This window comes from Berghia stephanieae, chromosome 8 (assembly GCF_034508935.2).
Source record: "Berghia stephanieae isolate SIO BIC M18660-M18661 chromosome 8, UCSD_Bste_1.3, whole genome shotgun sequence".
NCBI lineage: Eukaryota > Metazoa > Mollusca > Gastropoda > Nudibranchia > Aeolidiidae > Berghia > Berghia stephanieae.
In genome coordinates this window covers 48,168,687-48,196,186 of record NC_088367.1, presented here as the reverse complement: position 1 = coordinate 48,196,186, position 27,500 = coordinate 48,168,687, and the positions used below count along the sequence as shown (strand labels likewise).

The 27,500-nt window shown below is 37.7% G+C and overlaps 1 protein-coding gene across 4 annotated transcripts in view; it reads left to right on the top strand.

Moving 5' to 3' along the window:
* LOC144978798 (uncharacterized) overlaps positions 1 to 27,500 on the top strand; it is a 68,069-nt gene that overhangs the window by 26,965 nt on the left and 13,604 nt on the right. Inside the window, exons 1-2 of one of the 4 annotated variants that reach the window (XM_078925307.1) lie at positions 13,261 to 13,437; positions 18,860 to 18,940. The exons of 1 other annotated variant lie outside the window; for it this stretch is intronic. The gene's annotated coding sequence lies outside the window, so the exon portion shown is untranslated. Of the gene's footprint in view, positions 1 to 3,871; positions 4,075 to 13,230; positions 13,438 to 18,859; positions 18,941 to 27,500 lie in introns of those variants that run through there. 2 more of the 4 variants (XM_078925308.1, XM_078925306.1) reach the window with 2 other exon arrangements.

The following is a 27,500-nucleotide window of genomic DNA, read 5'->3' as shown; positions in this document are numbered from 1 at the left end:
TTTGTTTTCTTTTGTGGCCAAAGACTTGTCTTATGACGATATTTTTTGGTCAGTGTCTGGCTATAGATAGTATGCACTTGGCTAAGAAGCTCACAACATTGCCATCCGGAAGTATAAAGGACCAACACACAAAACTATGTGTTATCTTGAACTTTTATAGTCTGGTTGATACAGTTTAGTGAGAATTACTCATGAACGCGGATGGCAAAAAACAATAACAAAGACCAGTATGACGTCATCTTCATTCTATCTATAGATAGTATGCGCTTGGCTAAGAGGCTCATAACATTGCCATCCGGAAGTATAACGGACCAACACACAAAACTGTGTGTATCCATGGACGTTTATAGTCGGGTTAATACAGTTCAGTGAGCATTACTCATAAACGTGGATGGCAAAAAAACAATAAAAAAGACCTGAGTGACGTCATCTTCGAACTATCTATAAGTTTATGATGGTCACGACCAACACAGTGAACGTTATAGAAGGAACAAAGTTGACGTCACTTAGCTCTTTGTTATAACTTTTAGACAGCCTGGTAGTGATTAGTTCTCACTAAATTATATCAATCAGACATGAATAATAATAATAAATATACATAAATCCCTTTATTCATCCCACAGCCATCGTAAAGTTATAGCCTGATACTGAAAAAAAAATGGCGTCAAAATACCAGTCTTTTGCCACAAAAGAAAACAAATTGTTTCATTGAGCTCTACCGTGGCCTTCGTAAAGTTATGGCCTGATACTGACCAAAAAATGACGTCAAACTGCCAGTCTTTTGCCACAAAAGGAAACAAATCGTGAGTTGTATTCAATAGTTCAGCCAATGAAATAGCTTGTTTCCATGAGCACTACTAACGACAACTCACTAGACAGTGCAAAAAAAAAACGAATAATGACGTCAAACTGCCAGTCCTTTTGGATTTCAGTATCAGGCTATAACATAACGATGGCTACGGCTCTACTAACGTTTACTCACTAGACGCTACACAAACCTAAAAAATGACGTCAAGCTGCAAGCCCTCGAGGGTTCTTGCGTCGCCATCGTAAAGTTATAGCCTGACACTGACCAAAAAATGACGTCAAAATGCCAGTCTTTTGCCACAAAAGAAAACAAATCGTGAGTTGTATTCAATAGTTCAACCAATGGAATCAATTGTTCCTTTGCGCTCTACTAACGACAGCTCACTAGGCGGTGCAAAAAAACAAATAATGACGTCAAACTGCCAGTCTTTATCTGTTTTAACCCGACTATAAACGTTCATGGTTACACACAGTTTTGTGTGTTGGTCCGTTATACTTCCGGATGGCAATATCATGGGCTTCTTAGCCAAGCGCATACTATCTATATTCGGCTCGAGGATGTTCTGAGGGTATTAGCCTAATCATTTTTTTTAAAATCAGAAACAGGTCACTTTTACGACCCAACATGCCCATGTGTGTGACTCATATCTGATGATACTCCCCCTCCTCGGGAACTCCAAATCACTATCAGGTCTTAAGGACTTTAATCTGCATGATCGTGAAAGCTGAAGACTCTCCAGATGTTTTGAATAACCACGAAAGAATTCAAAACTAAATTTGGTTTCTTTTTCCTCTTGACATTCCTCTACAGTGATAATAATAATAAACATGATGATAAGGGGGCAGCCCGTAGCCATCGTTTACTTATAGATAGTATGCGCTTGGCTACGAAGCTCATAACATTGCCATCCGGAAGTATAACGAACTAACACACATAACTGGGTCTTTGTTATTGTCATTGTTTGTTGTTTTTTTTTTTTGTTTGTTTGTTTGTTTGTTGTTTTTTTTTGCCATCCGCGTTTATATGAGTAATTCTCACCAAACGGTATTAACCAGACTTTTAACGTTCAAGGTTGCACAAAGTTTTGTGCGTTGGTCCGTTATAGACAGTATGCAGATGACGTCACTCAGGCCTTTGTTATTGTTTTTGCCATCCGCGTTTGTGAGTTATTCTCACTAAACTGAATTAACCAGACTATAAAAGTTCATGGTGACACAGAGTTTTTGTGTTGGTCCGTTATACTTCAGGATGGCAATGTTGTGAACTCCTTGGCCAAGCGCATTCTATCTATTTGTTAACGAGAATCCTCGTTAATGAGTAATTCTCACTAAACTGCATTAACCCTCTCCTTCCCACCTACAGTAAAATCGTCACATTTGTTACGACACAATATACATTTTTTTACTTAATCGGATTTATTTTGTACATCACAAACTTTGAAGAATGATCTTTGTTTAATTAATGAGAACATAAAGTTGTTTTGAAGAGAGATTGTTTAGTTCAAAAAAGCATTTTGTTCTGCTGGGTAAACCTGCCATTTTTGAGAAAATACTGAAAAAAATCAGTAAGGAGAGAGTTAACCAGACTATATACGATCATGTTTACACTGACATGTTTACACTGAGTTTGTGTGTTGGCCAGTTATACTTCCGGATGGCAATGTTTTGAACTTCTTAGCCAAGCGCATACTATCTATATTATTTTGTTCTGTTTGTTATATCTCGAGTTGATTCTTCCTGTATGAAACAAACAAACCACAAGCAATCAAACCAACAACTCGACATATTTTACTTATCATTTGTCTTATGACGTTTTATATTTTATCAGCCAATTATAGGGGATTATTTTGGATGCCTAGACTATAAATAGAACTTTTTGTGCTGTCCATAACCAAGCCAGTTTTATCCGTAACACTGCTATAGATAGTATGCAGATGACGTCACTCAGGCCTTTGTTATTGTTTTTGCCATCCGCGTTTGTGAGTTGTTCTCACTAAACTGTAATAACCAGACTATAAAAGTTCATGGTTACACATAGTTTTGTGTGTTGATCCGTTATACTTCCGGATGGCAATGTTGTGAGCTTCTTAGCCAAGTGCACACTATCTATAGATAGAACAAAGTTGAAGCGCATTCTATCTATAGTATGTCTTTAGATAGTTCAAAGATGACGTCACTCAGGTCTTTGTTATTGTTTTTTGCCATCTGCGTTTATGAGTAATACTCACTGAACTGTATTAACCTGACTATAAACGCTCATGGATACACACAGTTTTGTGTGTTGGTCCGTTATACTTCCGGATGGCAATGTTATGAGCTTCTTAACCAAGCGCATACTGTCTATAGATAGAATGCGCTTGGCCAAGGAGTTCACAACATTGCCATCCGGAAGTATAACGGACCAACACACAAAATCTGTGTAACCATGAACTTTTATAGTCTGGTTAATATAGTTTAGTGAGAACAACTCACAAACGCGGATGGCAAAAACAATAACAAAGGCCTGAGTGACGTCATCTGCATACTATCTATAGATAGAATGAAGATGACATCACTCAAGCCTTTGTTATTGTATTTTGCCATCCGCGTTTGTGAGTGATTCTCACTAAACTGTATTAACCAGACTATAAATGTTCATGGTTACACACAGTTTTGTGTGTTGGTCCGTTATACTTCCGGATGGCAATGTTATGAGCTTCTTAGCCAAGTGCACACTTTCTATAGATAGAACAAAGTTGATGTTACTCAAGTCTTTGGTATTGTTTTTTGCCATCCGCATGTATGAGTAATGTTCGCTAAACTCTATTAACCAGACTATAAACGACCAATGTTACACACAGTTTTGTGTGTTGGTCCGTTATATTTCCGGATAGCAATGTTGTGAGCTTCTCAGCCAAGTGCAGACTATCTATAGATAGTGTGCAGATGACGTCACTCAGGCCTTTGTTATTGTTTTTGCCATCTGCGTTTGTGAGTTGTTCTCACTAAACTGTATTAACCAGACTATAAAAGTTCATGGTTACACAGAGTTTGTGTGTTGGTCCGTTATACTTCCGGATGGCAATGTTGTGAACTCCTCGACCAAGCGCATTTTATCTATACTCTTTGAATATTGCATCATTCATTATAGATATATGTTTTATTTTCTCCTAACAAGGACTACAAAATTTGGATAGTGTCATTTGTGAATATATTAATATAATAATAATTACTATTTGCATGAGATTTGTCAAATGTCAATAAATGACAAAGGAAATTCTTGATAAGGTCAGTAATCTACAATTGTAAATTGACATTTTAAAAAGGGAAAGGGAAGACTTCCGTAGTTTCACAGCAGTTTTATTATTTTACATAATCTTGTAGCCCAATCATTGTTTTATCGGGTTATACGGGGTGTCCATAAAGTCTGGGTACATGGTAAGAGTCCAAATTCCTATTTTAAAAAACGAATCTTATCCAATTGGGATGTAAATGAATCTTACTTTAACAACACGTGACCTCTGAAAGTATTCTTCCGCCAAATCTCCACAATCTATAGCATAAATTAAAAATTAAAGATATATAGTGAAATACTACATGTACCCAGACTTTTTGGACGCCCTGTAGTATCTTTAGTGTTGAAGAGGGGTTGGGGGGGGGGGGTCGCCCCGATAATAAAGAAGCGGATTGGGGGGGGGGGGGTTGGGGATGCGATAATAATTTTTTTTATCCCCTCTTTAGACGTGCTGTAAAACTACGGAAGTCCTTCCAAGAGAACGTGTTGAAAAAATGAACAAATAAAAAATGGTCATTATTATTGAGAGTGATTAACCATTAACTTACTTGGGGAGAGAGAGAGAGAGAGAGAGAGAGAGAGAGAGAGAGAGAGAGAGAGAGAGAGAGAGAGAGAGAGAGAGAGAGAGGGCAGAGAAGTCGTGACGTCACACCTTTCTACTCCTCCGGTTCCAAAATCATTGGAAGTGTGTATGTAATCGGTCCTTCGGATGATAAATTATAATAATGAATAGCTTACATGTTGAATCCCGAGGTGGTGGTATGACTATAAATGTTTTAGTTGCAGGGTGGACAGCCAGATTTTAATGATTACAGAACGTAAAAGAGCGAGGATGGATAATAATCTGATAATCTTTCTTGATGACCAGCATATATCGGAAGGTCTCCCGGACAATACTCACTCACTTAACTCTTGACATGCCTTTAAATTAAATTGATACAGTCATACCGGGCTGAAATTCCACATACAGGCGCCATTTCAATGGCATAGTACGGCTATGTCGTCTTGTGGTATGACACTCCCTTCCGGATCGGAAGGTCCTGGATTCGAGCCTCGCTCGCTCGGCGCATAGTTGAGTCCTTGGAAAAGGCTTTTACTCACATTCGCTCACCGTACTCAAGAGTAAAATGAGTACCTGGCCGTTGACAGCTTTGTCTCTGGCAGAAAAACAATGTAATATCCCCTAACAGGCGTCATGTTTCGTTCTTCATGTTGCGTGTTGCTGTTAGTCAGGGCCCCTTGCAAAGCGCTTTGAGCACATTTAGTGGATATTGTCCTATATAGAAAAGCTCAGAGCTCAATTTAAATATACTGACTTGCTCACCTGCAGTTAAAGTGATAATTATCCAAAGGAAAAAAACAACACATTTATCTAGATTAGACCAGAATAACGGCTTTCTGTCAGTTTAGATTTGCAATAGAGATACAGCCGTGCGGCCATCTTTAAAAGTTTTGCCATAGCTTTAGATATTCCAGATTTTATCTGTATCACGAAAAAGCAGCCAAATTAACAATTAAAGGTAGCCGAAATATGCCTCGAGAAAACAGCAGAACAATTTTTGAGGTTTTTGGTTATGTTCCCCCCAGATCTCAAAACAAGTTAAGGAATCCATATTATTGTTTTATAAATATCTATGTATTATATATAGGTTATTTTATGACATTTGATGTATAGTTAGAATGAAGTTGACGTCATTCGGGTCTTTATTATTGTTTTTGCCATCCGCGTTTCTGAGTTATTCTCACTAAACTGTATTAACCAGACTCTAAAAACGTTCATGGTAACAAATAGTTTTGTGTGTCCGTCCGTTATACTTCCGGGTGGCAATGTTGGGAGCTTCATAGCCAAGCAAACACTATCTATAATCACGGGTCTTCCATGAGTGGTGCCTGTATATGGAAGTTTTTCCGTCTTAACTCGACTTCTCTGACAAGACATATATTGTCATATTTTATGTTAATGTATATCACATATAGGCAGTAACAATAGATAATTGTATAGGTCGCCGAAGTCCCAGGTTTGAGAGTTTTTGCCTTTTGCCAAGATAGGAGTCCTTTAAATAGATCGATATTTTAAGGACGAGTCATCTCGCCAAAATTTTTCAATGTGTTTTTGTGCGGCTTTGTGGTCTAGTGGTATGACACTCGCTTTCGGACCGGAAGGTCCTGGATTCGAGCCTCGCTCGGTGCATAGCTGTTGAGTCCTTGGAAAAGGCTCTTCACTCACATTCACTCATGTGTAAAATGAGTACCTGGCCGTTAACAGCGTTGTCTTTGTCCGAAAAAAAATGTAATATCGCCTAACAGGCATCAAGTCTCGTCCTTCATGTTTAGTGTTGCTGTTGGACAGGGATCCCTTGTAAAGCGATTTTAGCACGTTTGGTGGATATTGTGCTATATAAAAGCTCAATTTTTTTTCTTTCTTTCCAGATTAAGGCAGTACGTGGTGTTAATCACACACCTTGACACTAATGAGTAAATTTGAGATTTGATATCAAGTCGGAAGAAGCACGTATTAACCAACACAATTTTCTCCACTTGACCTAAAACACTTAAACGTTTTGCTGCAGTCCGTTCTATGTCCCATGCGCACGGAATATCACGCGCAAATTCCTCCAAAGTTACGAAATGTGATGACGTGATTCTTTGCATGTGTCTTTATAGATAGTATGCGCTTGGCTAAGTAGCTAACAACATTGCCATCCGGAAGTATAACGGACCAACACACAAAACTGTGTGTAACCATGAACGTTTATACTACTACTACTACTACTACTACTACTACTACTACTACTACTACTACTACTACTACTACTACTACTACTACTACTACTACTACTACTACTACTACTACTACTACTACTACTACTACTACTACTATTACTACTACTACTATTACTACTACTATTACTGCTATTACTACTACTACTACCACTATTACTACTACGACTACTACTACTACTACTACTACTACTACTACTACTACTACTACTACTACTACTACTACTACTATTGCTTTAACTCCTACTCCTCCTCCTCCTCCTCTTACTCCTCCTCCTCCACCTCCTCCTACTCCTCCTCCTCCTCCTCCCCTTACTACTCCTCCTCCTCCTCCTCTTACTCCTCCTCCTCCTCTTACTCCTCCTCCTCCACCTCCTCCTACTCCTCCTCCTCCTCCTCCCCTTACTACTCCTCCTCCTCCTCCTCTTACTCCTCCTCCTCCACCTCCTCCTACTTGTCCTCCTCCTCCTCTTCTTACTCCTCTTCCTAATCCTCCTCCTCATCCTCCTCCTACTCCTCATCCTCCTCCTCCTCCTCTTACTTCTCCTCCTCCTCCTAATACTCCTCTTCACTCTCCTCTTTATTCATTTTCCAATAAACAACAACACACGCCCCTCACTTCAATGTCAACTTTCAACTCTTGTAAATTATTTATTTATATCCTAGATAAGCTTATAAAAATATTCATAACAATAAAAAAGCCACATCTATTCATCACATCACCTGTGACTAACTCAGTCTATTAAATTGAAGTCCTAGTTTCGTACACGGAGACACTCCAATCTTCAAAGAAACTCCATACAATAAATCAATGGACAAAATCCTGTATGAATAAGGATCGGCCTCGCATTGCTAACCACACGACGAGATAATATGTGACACACCCCATGAATCCGGTATTATGTCGAAGTAAACCATAATAATATTATGACAAAAATTGAATTCAAATTTAACATTTAAAATTATGGGAACGTGCAATTTTACTTATGCGGCTATGTAGTCTAGTGCTGGTATGGCACTCGAAAGGTCCTGGGTTCGAGCCTCGCTCGGCGCAAGGTAGAGTCCTCGGAAAAGGCTCTTTACTCACATTCTCTCACCGTACTTAGGTGTAAAATAAGTACCTGGCCGTTGACAGCGTTGTCTTTGTCTGAAAAAAAATGTTATATCGCCTAACAGGCGTCATGTCTCGTTCTACATGGTTCGTATTACTGTTAGTCGGGGACCCTTTGTAAAGCGCTTTATGGATAATGCGCTATATAAAGGCTCAAGTTTTTAAAAATTCTTTTTCCCTTTTTTGGTATTAAGTCTAGCATTTCGGGAATTATCCTGAAAAATAGTCCAGAAGGAGATTTATGAAACAGAAAAGAAACCCTCAAAAAAAACAAAAAAACAACCCAAAAAACAACAAAAAAACGTTGATACAATTCTCAATTGTCCTCCACCTCCTCCTCCTTCTCCTCCTCCTCCAACTCCTCCTCCTCCTTCTCCTCCTCCTCCTCCTTCTCCTCCTCCTCCTCCTTCTCCTCCTCCACCTCCTCCTCCTCCTCCTCCTCCTCCTCCTCCTCCCTCCTCCTCCCTCTCCTTCTCCTCCTCCTTCTCCTCCTCCTTCTCCTCCTCCTCTCCCCTCTCCTCCTCCTCCTCCTCCTCCTCCTCCTCCCCCTCTTCCTCTCTCTTCTTTCTTCTTCTTGTTATAATAATAATAATAATAATAATAATAATAATAATAATAATAATAATAATAATAATAATAATAATAATAATAATAATAATTATTATTATTATTATTTTATTGTTATTGTTATTGTTATTGTTATTGTTATTGTTATTATTATTATTATTATTATTATTATTATTATTATTATTATTATTATTATTATTATTATTATAAATAATAATTATTATTATTATTATTATTATTGTTATTTTATTATCATTAGTGTGTGTTGGTGTGTGTGTGTGTGTGTGTGTGTGCTAGACCAAGAAGTTTTTATTCATCGTCTAAATCGTCGCGACCTAAAACCATTTTGAACCGATCATGCGCACTGCCCCCCCCCCCCCCCCCCCCCAGCCACACACACACACACAAGATTAATGGTCTAGAATGCGGACACTACTTCTATCGTCACACCTTGTCATAAATATATTTATTGCAGCGTGAATACTGAACACACTGTGGGTTACTAATCATGTCATTATTATTATTATTATTATTATTATTATTATTATTATTATTATTATTATTATTATTATTATTATTTTATTATTATTATTATTATTATTATTATTATTATTAATGTAATAATAATAATAATAGAATAAATTGAGCTTTTCTATAGCGCGATGTCCACTAAACGTGCTCAAAGCGCTTTACAAGGGGTCTCTGTCCAACAGCAATATGTCACATTTAGGACAATACATGCCGCCTGTAAGGCGATATTATATTTTTTTTCGAACAGAGACAACGCTGTTAACGACCAGGTACTCATTTTACACCTGAGTACGGTGAGAGAATGTGAGTAAATAGCCTTTTCCAAGGACTCAACTATGCGTCGATCCCAGGACCTTCCGAGCCGAAAGCGATTTGTCATACCACAAGACCATATAGATAGTATGCAGATGACGTCACTCAGGCCTTTGGCATTGTTTTTGCCATCCGCGTTTGTGAGTTGTTCTCACTAAACTGTTTTAACCAGACTATAAAAGTTCATGGTTACACAGAGTTTGTGTGTTGGTCCGTCATACTTCCGGATGGCAATGTTGTGAACTCCTTGGCCAAGCGCATTCTATCTATAGATAGTATGCGCTTGGCTAAGAAGCTCATAACATTGCCATCCGGAAGTATAACGGACCAACACACAAAACTATGTGTATCCATGAACGTTTATAGTCAGGTTAATACAGTTCAGTGAGAACAACTCACAAACGCGGATGGCAAAAACAATAACAAAGACCCGAGTGACGTCATGTTCGAACTATCTATAGCCGCAAAATTAAAGATTAACAAGCGAGAATGCGGACACTACTCTATCGTCACCACCTTGTCATAAATATATTTATTGCAGTGTGAATCCTGAAAACACTGTGGGTTACTAATCATGTTATTAATAACATGCAACCTATCGGAACTAAACGGTATGTACGTTGGGATGCTTTCAATGGTGCGGCTGTGTGATCTTTAGTATGAGATTCGCTTTTGGATCGCAAGGTCCTGGGTTCGAGCCTCGTTCGCTCGGCGCGTAGTCGAGTCCTTGGAAAAGGCTCTTTACTCACATTCTCTCACCGTACTCAGGCGTAAAATGAGTACCTGACCGTTAATAGCGTTGTCTCTGTCCGAAAAAAAAATGTATTATCGCCTAACTGGCGTCATGTTTTGTCTTACATGTTCAGTGTTGCTGTTGGTCAGGGAGCCCTTGTAAAGCGCTTTGAGAAAGTTTAGTGGATATTGCGCTACATAAAAGCTCAATTTAAGTATGCTTTCAAATGGTAAAATTTGAATCTGACCGACCCTCATCCTGGCAAAAACCCTCAAACCTGGGACGTGAAGGAAGACTTCTGGTCACATTAACTTTGACAGAATAGCAATTCGATACAGGTGTGGGGATGGGGGGTGGGGTGGGGGGGGGGGGGGGTCATATATTATGGTTTTGTTCTTTCCCCCCCCCCCCCCCCCCCCCCGCCCCATTTTCCAACAATTAACGCTTCGTGAAATGCCGTGCAGGATCACCAGCCCTTCGGGCGGAACTCAACATATTTTTCTTATGGATGGTACGAAGTTGACGTCACTCGGGTCTTTGTTATCGTATTTTTTAATTATTTTTTTTTTTGCCATCCGCGTTTATGAGTAATTCTCACTAATCTGTATTAACCTGACTATAAACGTTCATGGATACACACAGTATTGTGTGTTGGTCCGGATGGCAATGTTATGAGCTTCTTAGCCAAGCGAAGTTGACGTCACTCGGGTCTTTGTTATTTTTTAATTATTTTTTTTTGCCATCCGCGTTTATGAGTAATTCTCACTAAACTGTATCAACCAGACTATAGATAGTATGCGCTTGGCTTAGAAGCTCACAACATTGCCATCCGGAATTATAACTGGTCAACACACAAAACTGTTATTGTGATCGTTTATAGTCAGGTTAATACAGTTTAGTGAGAATTACTCATAAACGCGGATGGCAAAAAACAATAACAAAGACCTGAGTGACGTCAACTTCGAACTATCTATAAACTTTTAAGGTTACATATAGTTTTGTGTGTTGGTTGGGCCGTTATACTTCCGGATGGCAATATTGTGAGTTTCTTAGCGTGCGCATACTATCGATAAAAAAAAGCAAGCGAAAACTTGGTTGAGCCGAAACACAAAAAAAAACATTTTAAGATTTGGCCAGACAATCATCCTTCAAATATCGATTGATTTAAATGACCCTCTTCTCGAAAAACAAATAAAAAAAAACAAACAAAAACTCTCAAACCTGGGACTTTAATGAATACTTCGCAAAGGACCAGGTTTGAGAGTTTTTCTTTTGCCAAGATAAGGGTCATTTAAATCGATCGATATAATATTTGAAGGACGAGTTTTCTGGCCAAATTTTAAAACATGGTTGTTTTTTTCTAGAGTACGGCAGAGCAGAATCAGAGGGAAGTAATAATATGTGACCCTTCGCCTCAAAACGGTATTAAGTCGGGATGGTTAAGATGTTGAAAATTGAATTTATAGTCAGAAAAATCAGACTTTTGTTCAGTTTGTCTGTTTTTTTTAGGAGAATGGATACCATATTTTAGGGTGCCAATGCCAACAATAATAATAATAATGCTGAAAACTTATATAGCGCTATAACTCCGATACACCAGACTCTAAGCGCTTAAATTACAAATTACTTAGGCTGAAACATAATCATTTACACACACAAGCACACACACACACACACACACACAACACAACACAACACACAACACAAACCAAACCTATCTTGCTTCTCATACCATCTACTAAAATCGAAACATATGTTTTAAGCGAACGTTTAAAAATAGACAAAGATTCCTTTTCACGAATGCTCTGCGGTAAGGCGTTCCAAATAGAGGGTCCGAAATGAGAAAAGGATCTCATTCCAGCATTTTTCCGAATTCGAGGGACAGCTAGTTTTGTGGAATCACTGGCCGAACGTAAGGGGCGGGGTTTTGAATATCTTTCAATTAGTTCCGAAAGGTAGGAAGGGGCAGTACCTTCAAGACAACGATACACTAAAACACAAGCTTTGAATTTAATCCTTTTCTCAACAGGCAGCCAATGCAGGTCATGAAGTAGCGGTCCGGCAGAGTCGCATCTACGCTTCATGAATACTAGTCTGGCAGCGCTGTTTTGGACAATCTGAAGACGTCTCAGATTGTATTGCGAAACGCTAAGCAACAGAGCATTACAATAATCCAATTTCGATAGTACGAGGGACACAACCAGGTGCTTGGTCACATCCTCAGATATGAACCGTCTAATGGAAGCAATCTTTTTTAGTTGGAAAAAGAGAGATCTAACCAAATTATTAACCTGATGTTCCATCGACAGTCCAGAGTCTAAGAATGTGCCAAGGTTTTTCACTTTGTCAACAATTTGAATGGAGGCATCCCCCGGCTTCAAATCTGTTTCACTTTTCCACTTCCTGTTCCCCACATACAGCACCTCCGTCTTATCATCATTCAGTTTCAGTCTGTTCTCATTCATCCATTTCTTAACACTTTGGATACAATTTTTACTATTGGCTGATCCTTCTTGTAAATTTCTCGTATTGGAAACGCAGTACAATTGCGTATCATCAGCGTATTGATGGTAAGGATGCTTTTAGACAGAGGGCCAACGTACAGAACAAAAAGAACGGGTCCGAGTACTGAACCCTGGGGAACCCCACAATCAAGAATGATTTCCTCAGATCTCTTTTCATCCACCGTAATAATCTGTTTACGATTAAACAAATATGACCTAAACCAATCAAGCGCTGCACCAGACACGCCATAAGTAATTTCAAGACGTTTGAGAATTTATATTTTTGACCACTTTAACATTTTATTTGGCTTTTAAGCATATGGTTCGTTCCGACAATACCGTTTTGAGACAGTAGGTCACATATTTTTAAAAATCTGCGTGAGAAGAAGAAGGAGAAGGAGATCGGTTCGACGTCACAGCAGCACCAGCTCCGTGAAATAATTAGCGCGTGATTTGTGATTGCGTGGCGACGATCACAAGGTGAGTGGAAGTTTGTGTGCGACAGTCACAGCGGTTGGTTCCAGTCGCTAGGGTAAACAGACAAGTGAGAGGTAGAGAGAAAGAGAGAGAGAAAGAGAGTGGCGAGTGAGAAGCAGTATGCGTTTAATAATATGATTTGTAACGTCCGCAATATATTATTATTATGTAGCGAGTAGTGTTATATCCATATATAAGCAGTAGTAACTTATAATTTGTAATTTTAGTATTGTCTCGTGTTAAACCACACGCTTCTTCGCCACAAGGAACAGGCTTTCGAAGTTAGGATTTAGGATTAAAGACATCAATTATTTTTTATATGAAATTTATTAGTCCTGTGGTAAGAATTATTATTATTATTATTATTATTATTATTATATTATTATTATTATTATTATTATTATTATTATTATTATTATTATTATTATTATTATTATTATTATTAAGACTTATTTGTGTTTGAATGAATGAATGCCTTAAGTTATCGATGACAACGGATTTAGATGTCTCGGCTTCCCTGTTTTTTTATTGGTTTATTGTGGTGATTGAATGGAGAAAATGTTTTGATATTAATTTAGAATATTTATGTTTTTGTTTTTTTTTGTTTCTTCATTTGGAATTAATTATATGTTGTGATAAAAATGCTACATTTTATGGAAAATGATTGTCAACATAATAATTTGATGATAAGTTGCTTGAGGTTCTGGACTGTAAAAAGTTATAAAAAAACAAAAAATGAATAGAACAGCTTCAAAAACAAAAAAAGAACAAAATACCAAACACGGAACGTTTTGGGATCAAAACCCTTCTTCAGCCAACATCAACAAAAACCCCGCTGAAAACTTTTATACATTACTTTAAAAAAAAAAAACCAGATCGACCTTAGAGATATTAGATTTGGCAATTCCTTTCTGTAAAAAAAAAATCTTGGAATTTTTCTATTCATTTTTGTTTATTTCTTTTCATTGATAAATTGTATCTATCTATGGGTAAAAGTTACACAGAGCATTTACAATTCAGAAAAGTGAGTGGAGCAGGCAGTTATATTGATAATAATAAGAAATGAAGTGAGTAGGAAAGTGCCAGAAGGCAATTAATAGAGAATAAAAATTTCGCGGCGGCGATGGGGGCTCGAACCCGCGACCTTACTGGTACGACAACTCCGCCGGGCCGGGGATAGCGTGACTCTACCGTATGAGCTATCCACGCTGGGCGGATTTGTCGTACTAGTATAGGTCTCGGGTTCGAGAGTGGCCTTCGTAAAGTTATGGCCTGACACTGACCAAAAAATGACGTCAAAATGCCAGTCTTTTGTCACAAAAGAAAACAAATCGTGAGTTGTATTCAATAGTTCAACCAATGAAATAACTTGTTTCCATGAGCTCTACTAACGACAACTCACTTGACAGTGCAAAAACCAAAAAAATGACGTCAAACTGCCAGTCCTAGACGCATAGCTTCAATACACCTCAATTACTCCTCCTCCTCCTCCTCCTCCTCCTCCTCCTACTACTACTACTACTACTACTACTACTACTACTACTACTACTACTACTACTACTACTACTACTACTACTACTACTACTACTACTACTATTATTTGGATTTCAGTGTCAGGCTATAACATAACGATGGCTACAATTTGTCACGCTGGGCGGATTTGTCGTACCAGTAAGGTCGCGGGTTCGAGCCCCCATCGCCGCCGAGACATTTTTATTCTCTATTGTCTTCTGGCACTTTCCTACTCACTTCATCTCCTGTTGTTTACGGAGAATTTAGAGGTGCTTAGAACCTATTGGGTCTTAAATACGATACGATACGTTACGGTATAGTGATTATGATTTGAGCTTTTCTGGGATTTTCACCATGCTCAATGCGCATTAAATTCTTTTATGAATTTCCAAATCAGGTCATGTTAGACACGAATTATTAATTTCTAAACATTAAATTGTCATTTTCAGTCCCATGGTAATTAAACGTCTTTTTAATACTATTTAACAGCATTTCGCTTTGGTACCCATTCACGCCTGAGTCAAATGGAGTAATGTTTGCGTCATTCCTTAGCCGAGGACATGCGTTCAAGACATGACAAATTTAAGAGTTAATGCTCGATGTCACTCATCCGATTACTGACTTTGCTCGTTATTGCTTGACTGTGTCAAAAGACTAGAACCGGTACGGACTCCGTGAACGCCCAATAGTCAAAAGACAGATGAAATGTGACAACCACTCCAATACGGTACTAATGCAGGCTGAGCCTGATACTGGAGATTAAGTTTTATGCCGAACGTGTAGAATTTAACCCTCTCCTTACCAACTATAGGAGGAAAATCGTCACATTCGTTACGATACAACCAACATTTTTCTTATTCAACTTTCTTTTGTACATCATTAATTTTTTAAAAAATGAACAGTGTGTTGTACAGCATGTTTTGATAAAGAAATTATGTATCGCAAGAATTTTACTGCTATTGTGTTTGAGTGACAAAAAATCTAGTTGTGTGTTCGTTGGATGTGAAGTTTTGGGGAAAATCCTGAAAATGGCTGGTAAGGAGAGAGTTAAATTAAAATAAACGCCTTTTTTTCTCTTTTTTAAAGAGAGTGAGTTTTGTGTTCTAAAACCTTAATACAAAAACAAAAAAAAAAAAAAAAAAAAAAAAAAAAAAAAAAAAAAAAAACACCAAAAAAAAAAAAAAAAAATAAAAATCCAAACAAAATTAAACAACACAAAACCAATCAACGACAAAAATAAACAACAAAATTAATTTTAAAACAAACAAACGAAATTAAATAAACTCCATCTCCCGTTTCCAACCCCAACCCCCCCCCCCTCTGGCCCCCGCCCCCCAAACCCACTAAACAAAAATAAATAAATAATACACCCCCCCCCCATAAAAAAAACCAAAAGAAAAAGAAAAAAAAAACCAAATAAACAAATAAACAAATAAACAAACATTGAACGCGATAAAACAAACGTGTTCATTTCCATCATTCATCTTTAAAAATTACCAGAACGCGTGTCGAACTCAGGACCTTCTGATCCAAAGGCGAGTGTTTTTTTAACTTCCGCAAAATAAATACAAATTGTGTAGATAGTCTAGGATTAATTAGAAGGATGATCAAAATATCGTAGATAAGTGGTGATTATATAATATATATATATAATATATATATATATAAAATATATATATATATATATATATATATATATATAATGCAAATTTTCACTCACATTTTTTGGCCAAGACGACTCGTTTCTGTGTTTTTTACACTTCTTCAGTCGGCGTAATCCATTGTAATGTCCGAAGACTTTACGATACGATTCCCGACGAAGAGTGTAAAAAACACAGAAACGAGTCGTCTCGGCCAAAAAAATGTGATGAAAATTTGCATTATATATTAGCTCTAACCACCATTATCGAGCACTTTCGTACCTACAAGTGCCCACCAACACTCAAATTATTATATATATATATATATATAATATAATATATATTATATATTATAGACTCGTGCATGGTTCTTACAATATATAATATATATAATGATTTAAAAAAAATTATTCGGTTGTTACAAACACTAGAGGAGATAAGTTTAAGATATTTCTTGAATATTTCTTGACCTGTGACAATTTGGAATAATCTAAAGTTTGAGACAAAAATTTTCCAATTCAATTAATATTTTAAAGAACGCCATTGATAAAGAACTAACCAACATACTATTTGATTTTGATGAATTAATGTAACGTGACATTGGATATTATTGTATTTTGTATATCAATTAATCAAAACTCTCGAATGTATAAAATTAGACCCGTCAAATGGATGTAAATACAGATAATTATATATTACAAATATAGACTCTGACCGCTTATTTTTAATAATAATAATAATAATAATAATAATAATAATAATAATAATAATAATAATAATAATAATAATAATAATAATAATAGTAATAATAATAATAATAGATCTTTATTGTCCATAAATATGGCAATTTGTCATTTAGTTACACTTGTTATAAACGTTAAATAACTATAACATTGAACAGATATTTCACTCCTACTTATTTTCTCTCTCTTCTCTCTCTCTCTCTCTCTCTCTCTCTCTCTCTCTCTCTCTCTCTCTCTCTCTCTCTCTCTCTCTCTCTCTCTCTCTCTCTCTCTCTCTCTCTCTCTCTCTCTTTTTTTTTGTATTAGAAATAAAATTGTGCAATACAGTTGGACATTTCAAATGAATGTAAATAGAGATAATTATAGAACGAATACTGATAATAACACTTATTTATGTATTAAATATTTGATACTCAATTTAATCAAAACAACAATGAATGCTATTTATAAAACTTTGATAAATTGTAGCTATGCGTGAACGTTTCACGGAGCATTTAATTTTTTAAATTGGTTTTTTAAAACCTATTAGCTCTTAAATGATACGGTACGATACGATACGATAAATGTTTTCGATTACGAATTCCGACTACGGATATAGATAGAATGCGCTTGGCCAAGGAGTTCACAACATTGCCATCCGGAAGTATAACGGACCAACACACAAACTCTGTGTAACCATGAACTTTTATAGTCTGGTTAATACAGTTTAGTGAGAACAACTCACAAACGCGGATGGCAAAAACAATAACAAAGGCCTGAGTGACGTCATCTGCATACTATCTATAAAGCATATCAATGGTCGGCGGATCGAACCTCTGAAGTCTCGATTTTCATGACCGGCGGATCAAAATTCTGAAGTCTACATACGAGCTTTGCGCACCGTGTTTGATTTAATTTTGGGCGGATCAGACCGTTGATGACGTCCACTCCTCCGTCCAAAATTAAATACAACATGGTGTTCACAGCTCGGATGTAGACTTCAGAGTTTTGATCCGCCGATCGTGAAAATCGGAACTTCAGAGGTTTAGTGGTATGACACTTGTTTTTCTGCGGGTGGTTGGATGGGAGCATCACCCTTGAATCATATCCCTATGATGTTCGCATGGGTGTACGATCCGATAGTGATGTCGTTTCTTCTTCTCTTTACTAGCCTATCCTGCTTCTTTGGTTTGTGATTGTATTTTTGACAGGGGATTTTTTTTTTCTGTAAATCTTCTGCCTGTTTATTCTTGGTTATTTATAATTTAGCTTATGATATCTTTAGGTTATGATTTTGATTTACATTTGTTCTATTTTTGTTAGATTCCTTGTTTTTTTTTTTGTTTTGTTTCAGCGGTCTCTCATATAACCTCAATTGTGTTGGAAGAGACCTAAAGCAACAAACAGACACTTGTTTTCCGAGCGGAAGGTCATGGGTTCGAGCTTCGCTCGCTTGGCGCATAGTTGAGTCCTTGGAAAAGGCTCTTTACTCACATTCTCTCACCGTACTCAGATGTGCGTTGTCTCTGTCGGAAAAAAAAAATTGTATAATCGCCTAGCAGGCGTCATGTCTCGTTCTATATATAACGTGTGGCTGTTGGTCAGAACACATAGTCAGCACATTTAGTAGATATTCCTCTATATAAATGCTCTGTTTTTGTTGGGTTTTTTTCACCCTCTCAGGGCCAGGCGGATTTGCCGTACCAGTAAAGTGAGATCGTGGGGTCGACCCCCCCCCCCCCCACCCCCCATCGCCTCGAACATTAAAAAATTCTCTATTGTCTTCTGGCACTTTTCTACTCACTTCATTTTCTTGTTATCAACTTTCGTGACTGCTTCACTCACCTTTCTGAATTAAAACGAGAGGTTCTAATTTTTGTCTCTTCAGGGGAACACACCAATAAACGTTAAGGATTACATATTATAGACTTGTGTGCCGTTACGCTATTTCTTCCGGCTTGCGGATGTTGTGAGTATTTCACCTAGACGCATAGTATCATACACCTCAATTACTTCTACTTTTACTACTACTACTACTATTACTACTACTACTACTACTACTACTACTACTACTACTACTACTACTACTATTACTACTACTACTACTACTACTACTACTACTACTACTACTACTACTACTACTAATACTACTACTACTATACTACTACTATACTACTACTACTACTACTACTACTACTACTACTACTACTACTACTACTACTACTACTACTACTACTACTACTACTACTACTACTACTACTACTACTACTACTACTACTACTACTACTACTACTACTACTACTACTACTACTACTACTACTACTACTACTACTACTACTACTACTACTACTACTACTACTACTACTACTACTACTACTACTACTACTACTACTACTACTACTACTACTACTACATCTACATATAGTTTTGTGTGCGGGTACGCTATTTCATCTTGCGGATGTTGTCATTGTGAATATTTCACCCAGACGCATAGAATCAATACACTTCAATTTAGTCAAGTCACAATCTGTCTTTTCAACCGTTTCTTCTTTAAATCATTATAATATCTCTGAAAAATCTGAATCGCCCCTACATAATACCGTAGAGATAGTAATGGGGAAGATGGTGGTAAGCCTTTCTGTAGGTGTCGTCACTCAACCATCCACGCTATGGGAGGCAGATATTTACTGTGTCTTTTTCCCCCCTATTTCTGTTTACCAATTTGCTTTCTCTCTTTGTCTTGGAATGAGATAACTTATTATTATGTCCTGGCCCTGGTCGGATGCCCTGACTAAGCGGGAGACAGTTAAGAGTTTTGGGAGATGATACTGTTTTCCTTGTAAATCATATCTCTGTTATGCACTGTATTATGTTTTATTGACATATTATACATATGATTTGTAAACATTTGAGTGTATTCCTCTTGGTCGGGACCTGTGCTTGTGTCTGGATGAGACTTTAAGGCGATCTCAAACTAAGTATTTTGATAGTATGCTCTTGGAATCTACATCTGTTTCCTATTTGAACCAATTCTACTTTGTCTTACCTTTTCTTGTGTGCTTTATTTGTAATTCTAGAACTTTTTACTGTCTCATTTTTTTCCTTTTTACTGGTGCTGATATGACCTAAATGTATTGCAAGCACCGTAAAACCCTTTACGCCCTTTGTGTGGCAATGTGGTCTAGTGGTATGACACTCGCTTTCTGATCGGAAGGTCCTGGGTTCGAGCCTCGCTCGGCGCATAGTTGATTACTTGGAGAAGGCTCTTTACTCACATTCTCTCACCGTACTCAGGTGTGAAATGAGTACCTGGCCGTTAACAGCGATGTCTCTGTCCGAAAAATATGTAATATCGCCTAACATGTGTCATGTCCCGTCCGAAATGTTAAATGTTGCTGTTGGCCAGGGACACCATGTAAAGCGCTTTGAGCACGTTTAGTGGATATTGCGCGATATAAAAGCTCAACTTTTAAACTTAAAAAAAAAAACAAAAAACAAAACCAAACAACCACCCATCCACCCATCCAGTCACCGTCTTTTGTCTCACAAAAGACGGGAAGCGATACCGACTCGGCCACCACCGCCGGCGCCACAAGTAGATTACAGACCACTCGACCAGGCACTTGAAAAAGCCTTGAATCACATGTGATTTGGTACAGCCATTCTACTGACGTCATCGCGCGTGTCTCAAAGTCCTTCAAAATTGGACTTTCAAAGAAATCGGCCTATCTCCACCACGCCTCCTTTTCTCTTTGAACCTTGTTTTGTTTTTGTTTTTAAAAGTAAAAAAAGTTGTTTTTTTTTTAACGGTGAAGATTTGAATACTGACATCTTTTGGTTTTGTCGTGTGATTTAGATCGCCTTTATCTCTGTATCTCTATATCTTTTATCTCTCTCTCTTTCTCTCTCTCTCTCTCTCTCTCTCTCCCCTCTCTCTCTCCCCCACTATTACAACTACTACTCAATACTACTACTACTACTACTACTTACTACCTACTACTACCTATCTACTACTACTCCACTATCTACACTACTATACTACACTACTATCACTACTACATCACTACTACTACTACTACTACTACTACATACTATCTACTACACTACTACTACTACTACTACTACTACTACTACTACTTACTACTACTCACTACTACTACACTACTACACTACTACTACACTACTACTACTACTACTACTACTACTACTACTACTACACTACTAACTACTACTACTACTACTACACTACATACTACTACTACTACTACTACTACTACTACTAACTACACTACTACTACTACAACTACTACTACACTACTACTACTACTAACACTACTATTTACTACTACTACTACTACTACTACTACTACTACTACTACTACTACTACTAACTACTACTACTACAACTACTACTACATAACTACTACTACTACTACTACTACTACTACTACTACTACTAACTACTACTACTACACTACTAACTACTACTACACTACTACTACTACTATACTACTACACTACTACTACACAAACTACTACTAACTATACTACACTACTACTACTACTACTACAACTACTACTACTACACACTACACTACTTACTACTACTACTACTTGTAGTACTACTACTACTACTACTACTACTACAACTACCACTACTACCACTACTACAACTACTACTACTACTACTACTACTACTACAACTACTACTACTACCACTACTACAACTACCACTACTACCACTACTACAACTACTACTACTACTACTACCACTACTACCACTACTACAACTACCACTACTACCACTACTACAACTACTACTACTACCACTACTACAACTACCACTACTACAACTACTACCACTACTACAACTACTTCTAATGGCCCTGATCTTGGCAAGAAAAACGCGCTCAAAACGCTTTACAGGGGGTTCCTGACCAACAGCAACACGTAACATGTAGAACGAAACATGACGCCTGTTAGGTGATATTACAAATTTTTTTCCGACATAAATAACGGTGTTAACGGCCAGAGGTACTCTTTACTCACATTCTCTCAGCGTACTCAGGTTTAAAAAGAGTACCTAGCTGTTAACAGCGTTGTCTCTGTCCTAAAACAATGTAACATCGCCTAACAGGCGTCATGTCCCGTCCTAAATGTTTACTGTTGCTGTTGGCCAGGGACCCCTTTGTGAAGCACTTTGAGCACGTTTAGTGGATATTGCGCTATATAAAAGATTAATTAATACGTTAAGTTAATGCTTGAAAAACATTTCTATATTAGCTCTGGCAACAAAAATTCGTTTTAAAAGAAGTTAATTGAAGTAAAACTCTTTTTATAATAATTGTCAATTGGATTCAGTAGTCTGATGTCACGCAGCCCGGCAACGGCGGCCATCTTGGTTCTAAACAAAGAAAATCATTACTTTTTATTCTTCAAGCTGGCTAGAACTTTTCATTCCCTTTTCATATGCCTTTTGATCAGAATGTGTAAAAGTCAAAACATGATCAAATTTATGTGTTTATTTTCCTCTGGAAACGTCTTAATGCTCGCCGGAGAAATATTTCATACGGGCGTCCGCCATTGTTCCGATAGTTTTGAGCCAGTGTTACTAAGTTACCATGCGTCATTAGGAAGGAAGTGACGTAACGACTGTTGAATCCTATTAGGACCCAAAAATTCGTAGTAGGCAAGTCTGCGTTATATTCAGAACATTCTTTCCAGAACAACTGACCAATGTCCATCCACCCTTACGTCATGGATTGGGTAACTGGATCTAAATTAAATCCCGCCGAGAGTTGTCATATTGAGACAAGTAATGACGCTTTTAGAAATAATTAACTTTATTAAAATTAATTATTTTCTTAATTTCACCAGCTTTGCTAATTCAATGTGTCAAGGAATAGTAGACAGTCTAGCTCTTTGTGGCTATGTGGTCAGTGGTATGGCACTCACTTTCGGATCGGATGGTCCTGGGTTCGAGCCTCGCTCGGGGCATAGTTATTTGAATCCTTGGAAAAGGCTCTTTACTCACATGCTCACACCGTACTCTGATGTAAAATGAATACCTGGCCGTTAACAGCGTTGTCTCCCTCCGAAAAAAATTGTAACATTGCCTAACAGGCATCATGTCCCGTCCTTGTAAAGCGCGTGGAGTTGTCATTGAGACGAGTAAAGACGCTTTTAGAAATAATTAACTTAATCAAAATTAATTATTTTCTTAATTTCACCAGCTTTCTAATTCATTGTGTCACGTGATATTTGCTGTTTATCCAGATTCAAGTTACAGAAAGTTAAAAGTAAATAAAAGGAGTCCTTCAGAGTCAGAGTTTATCCCGGTTTCTATAGCGTGAAAGGGTCAATAGCAATTGCTTGCTATCCCTTAGACAGGACGCTAGTCTATCGCAAAGTACTTTTCTCTAGATCTATCAGATCCAGATACCCAATTACTGCTGAGTGGTCAGGAGGAGGGGGAGTGGGAGGGGGCAGGGGGGGGGGGGGGGGGGGGGCAGAAAAAATCTGGACTGTACCCGTGATCGATCTCGGTCCCTATGTGTGTGAAGCGAGTGCTCTACCAACTGAGCTATCGGGACTCCCTTCAAGTAAATAAATAAAGAATAAATAAATTCAGAATATGATACGCGACATTATATCGTCTCTAACCGGTATTGTGTCGTAGTCAACGTGTACTTATTCACAGGTCTGATAACCCACATATTATGGGGCTCATTGTTGTAATGGAAATAACTCTCAAACCAACGCACATCTTTGTTCATTACAACAACGTGTGGCTATGCGGTCTTGTGGTATGACACTCGCTTTCGGATCAGAAGGTCCTGGGTTCGAGCCTCGCATGAGGCTTAATACGTCTGTTTGTTTTATTATAGACAATGTACATACGTTTCTTTAAAACACACACACACACACACACACACACACACACACAAACGTACTCAATGCGGTTTACAAGGAATCTAAAGCCAACAGCAATACTCAACATGTGGAATAAGACATACGACGCCTGTTAAGAGATATTAAATTTTGTTCGGCTATGTGGTCTTGTGGTTTGACACTCGCTTTCGGATCGGAAGGTCCTGGGTTCGATCCTCGCTCGGCGCATAGTTGAGTCCTTGGAAAAGGCACTTTACTCACATTCTGTCACCGTACTCAGCTGTAAAATGAGTTACCTGACCGTTAACAGCGTTGTCTCTGTCCGAAAAAAAAAAATGTAATATCGCCTGACAGGCGTCATGTCTCGTTCTACATGTTACGTTGTGTTATTGGTCAGGGACCCCTTGTATAGCGCTTTGAGCACGTTTAGTGGATGTTGCGCTATATAAAAGCTCACGTTTTTTTAAGTTTTCACGTGTCAGAGATTGAAATAACATGATTCAATATTATGACCTGCTGTGGGAATAAATGAAAAACTGTGAAGCGCATTGAGGATGGTCAATCCGTAGAATTGAAAAACGCTGCAGTAAAAATGTTTATAATATTTATCTATTATTTATATTTAAACTATTTTTATTTATTTATTAATTTATCTATCTATTTATATGGCGCATCTAACACTAAGTGATGGACTAACGTGCGTCTTGGTGGTCATTTTTGTTATGACCTGTAGTTAAAACGAAAGTGACTGAAGCGGGGCTCGAACCCGGGACCTCCCGAGTTACAGTGCAATGCCTTAACCATTCAGCCACTTCGCCCCCCCCCCCCCCCCCCCCCCCGCCGCCCGACCCCCGTTATTATAATCAGAACGAATAATGTGTATCTATGTAAAAAAAAAAAAAAAAAATTAAATGAATTAAATTTGTAAATTGCGTCACGTTTCTTCTTAAGGATTAGAGCCGTTTTATAAAAAAAATGATGAATAAGGAGCTTTCTCCGGTTTTATGACCGCGATGTCATAGATTTACGACTGTTCCTTATGGACGTCAAATACATTTACTGCGTATCAACTGTTTTATGCGTGGGAAAATTAACTTGGAGCTTTTATATAGTGCAAAATCCACTAAATCGTTGGTAAATAAATTGACCACAAACACATAAACACACGCACACAAACACACACACATATACACAAACGCATAAATACACTCATTAAAAAAAACATAGTGATATGACACTCGATTTAGGATATGAAGTCCTGGGTTCAAGCCTCGCTCGGCGCATATTTGAGCTCTTTACTCAATTTCTCTCACCGTACTCAGGTGTAAAATGAATACCTGGCCGTTAACAACGTTGTCTCTGTCCGAAAAAATAGTAATATCGCTTAACCAGCGTCATGTCCCGTCCTATATGTTAAGGGTTACTGTTGGCCAGGGACTCCTTGTAAATCGCTTTGAGCACGTTTAGTGGATATTGCGCTATATTATTGGTCTAGTATGCTATGCATGGGATGATAACAACACGGCGTGCAATGTTATAATTATTCATGTTATAAATACGACCTGTCATCTATAACTTCAGATTTGTTTACTTGAAAATATCAAACATTCGTCGTTTTTGGAGATTAAAAAATTGTAGTCTCTATTGATGTTATGCGTTTAGGTAAAAGTCTCACAACATCTGCCAGCCGGATGTGACGTACGAATAATTAGTAATTATTTATGCTATAAATACGACCTATCATCTATAACTCCAGATACGTCTATTTTAAAATATCAAACATTCGTAATGTTTGGAGATAAAAATGAAATATAGTAGTCTCTATTGCTGCTATGCGTTGAGGTAAAAATCTCACAACATCCACCAGCCGGATATAGAGTCCCCAACACACAAAACTATGTATAACCTTTAACGTTTATAGTCTGACTGATAGAATTTGGTCAAAATTAATTAATTAAAATTGCTGTCTAAAAACAAAAACAATAACAAAGAGACGAGTGACGTCAATTTCGTTCCTTCTACAGTTAACTTTAAAAATTAACAAAAATTCACCTTTATACGGATTAAAGAACATTTAAAAAATCCTTAAGTTGTGTCTGTAGTCTGGCATGAGCTTTCATGGCCAAAACGCCGTCAGGATTTTGCAGTACTTTGAAAAACAAAAAAACAAAATAACACCAAAAAAACAACACATTAAAAATTACCCCGATCTTGTTCCAAAGAACGTTCCAAATCTTGAAGTCCCAGGTTTGAGATTTTTTGAGACGACGAAGATCATTTTACTTGATCGATATTTTGAAGGGTGACTTTTCTGGCCAAAACTTGAACAAGATGGGGATAATTTTCATTGATCAATTTTTGAAGAGCGGTTTTCCAAAACTCCCTAATTCCGTTTTTTTTTTTCTCTCCCATTTTGAGATATTGAGGTATTATTTCTAATAAAATTTCTCTTTCGGTTTTTTATTTCATCATTTTTAACTCTTTCAGCGCTGAGGTTATATTCGCATTTCCGTCACAAAATGGCTGACACCTGATTGAGGTAGCGTGAGAATGACAAGTGACAAGCTAAGACAAAGCGACATTCGAATTCGGCGCAAAAAACTCAATCAAAATACCCCCCTAGGGCCAATTGAATGTTCTGATGAAAGAAATGTTAATGATAGCATTGAATGTAGGATTGGATTACATTATTATTTTTGCCTTTCAAGACTGGACGCACTGAAAGAGTTAAACCCCAAATTCACAGAAATCTAAAAAAAAAAAATATTGTGGCATTTGATGCATGAAATAAAGTTTTACGTTTCAATTTATCTCATGGATGGAAAATCTCAAAAAGTAGAAAAATCATCTGAATGGGTTTTGTAAAACCAGCCTTTATTTGAAGAAATAGTTTTCAGACATTTTAAAAATATATTTATTTTTGTTTTAAAAAAATAAATAGATAAAAAATGTCCTAAATTCATCCCCAAGGGAAATTTGTCTTTTAGGTCTATCCCAAAGGAAGACCGGAATAACCCAGGCGTCCGTCGCAGTGCAGCGCTGCAATGTGAGCTAGGGCGTGGTGACTTGCTCAAGGCCACACGACGAGGCGGGTGCTCGAACCCCGTACCTTTTGGGTCCGAAGCAAAGACTGTAACGCTGAGCCACGCTGCCCTCTTTCGGCAGATGTGAGTTTTTCTCATTCTGTTTCGTCGTCGGATATCGTTTATTCAATTTCTCCGAATTTCAATCTTCATTAATCTCTGCTTCCTCTCTTGTTCTTCTTCATGATCTTTTTAATCTTTTTAATCTCGGGACGCAGCCTGCCACAGCGGTACGGTCTTTGCTTCGTACCCGAAAGGTACCGAGTTCGATCACCCGCCGCTGCCCTGTGCGGCCCTGAGCAAGTCACCTCGCCCTAACTCAATTTGCGGCGCTGTACTGCGGCTAACGCCTGGGTTATTCCAGTTTTCCATTGGAATAGACCATAGAGAGAAATTTCCCCTATAGGACGAATAAGGGGAATTTTATTTTATTTTAAAATATTTTTTTATTATTAATAATTTTAATTAGTTATTAATCGCTTTATCAGTGGGGACTTTCCACATGTCCACCATGCAGGGGCGTGGCTACATTGGTTGATTTGGTGCCTGGCACCG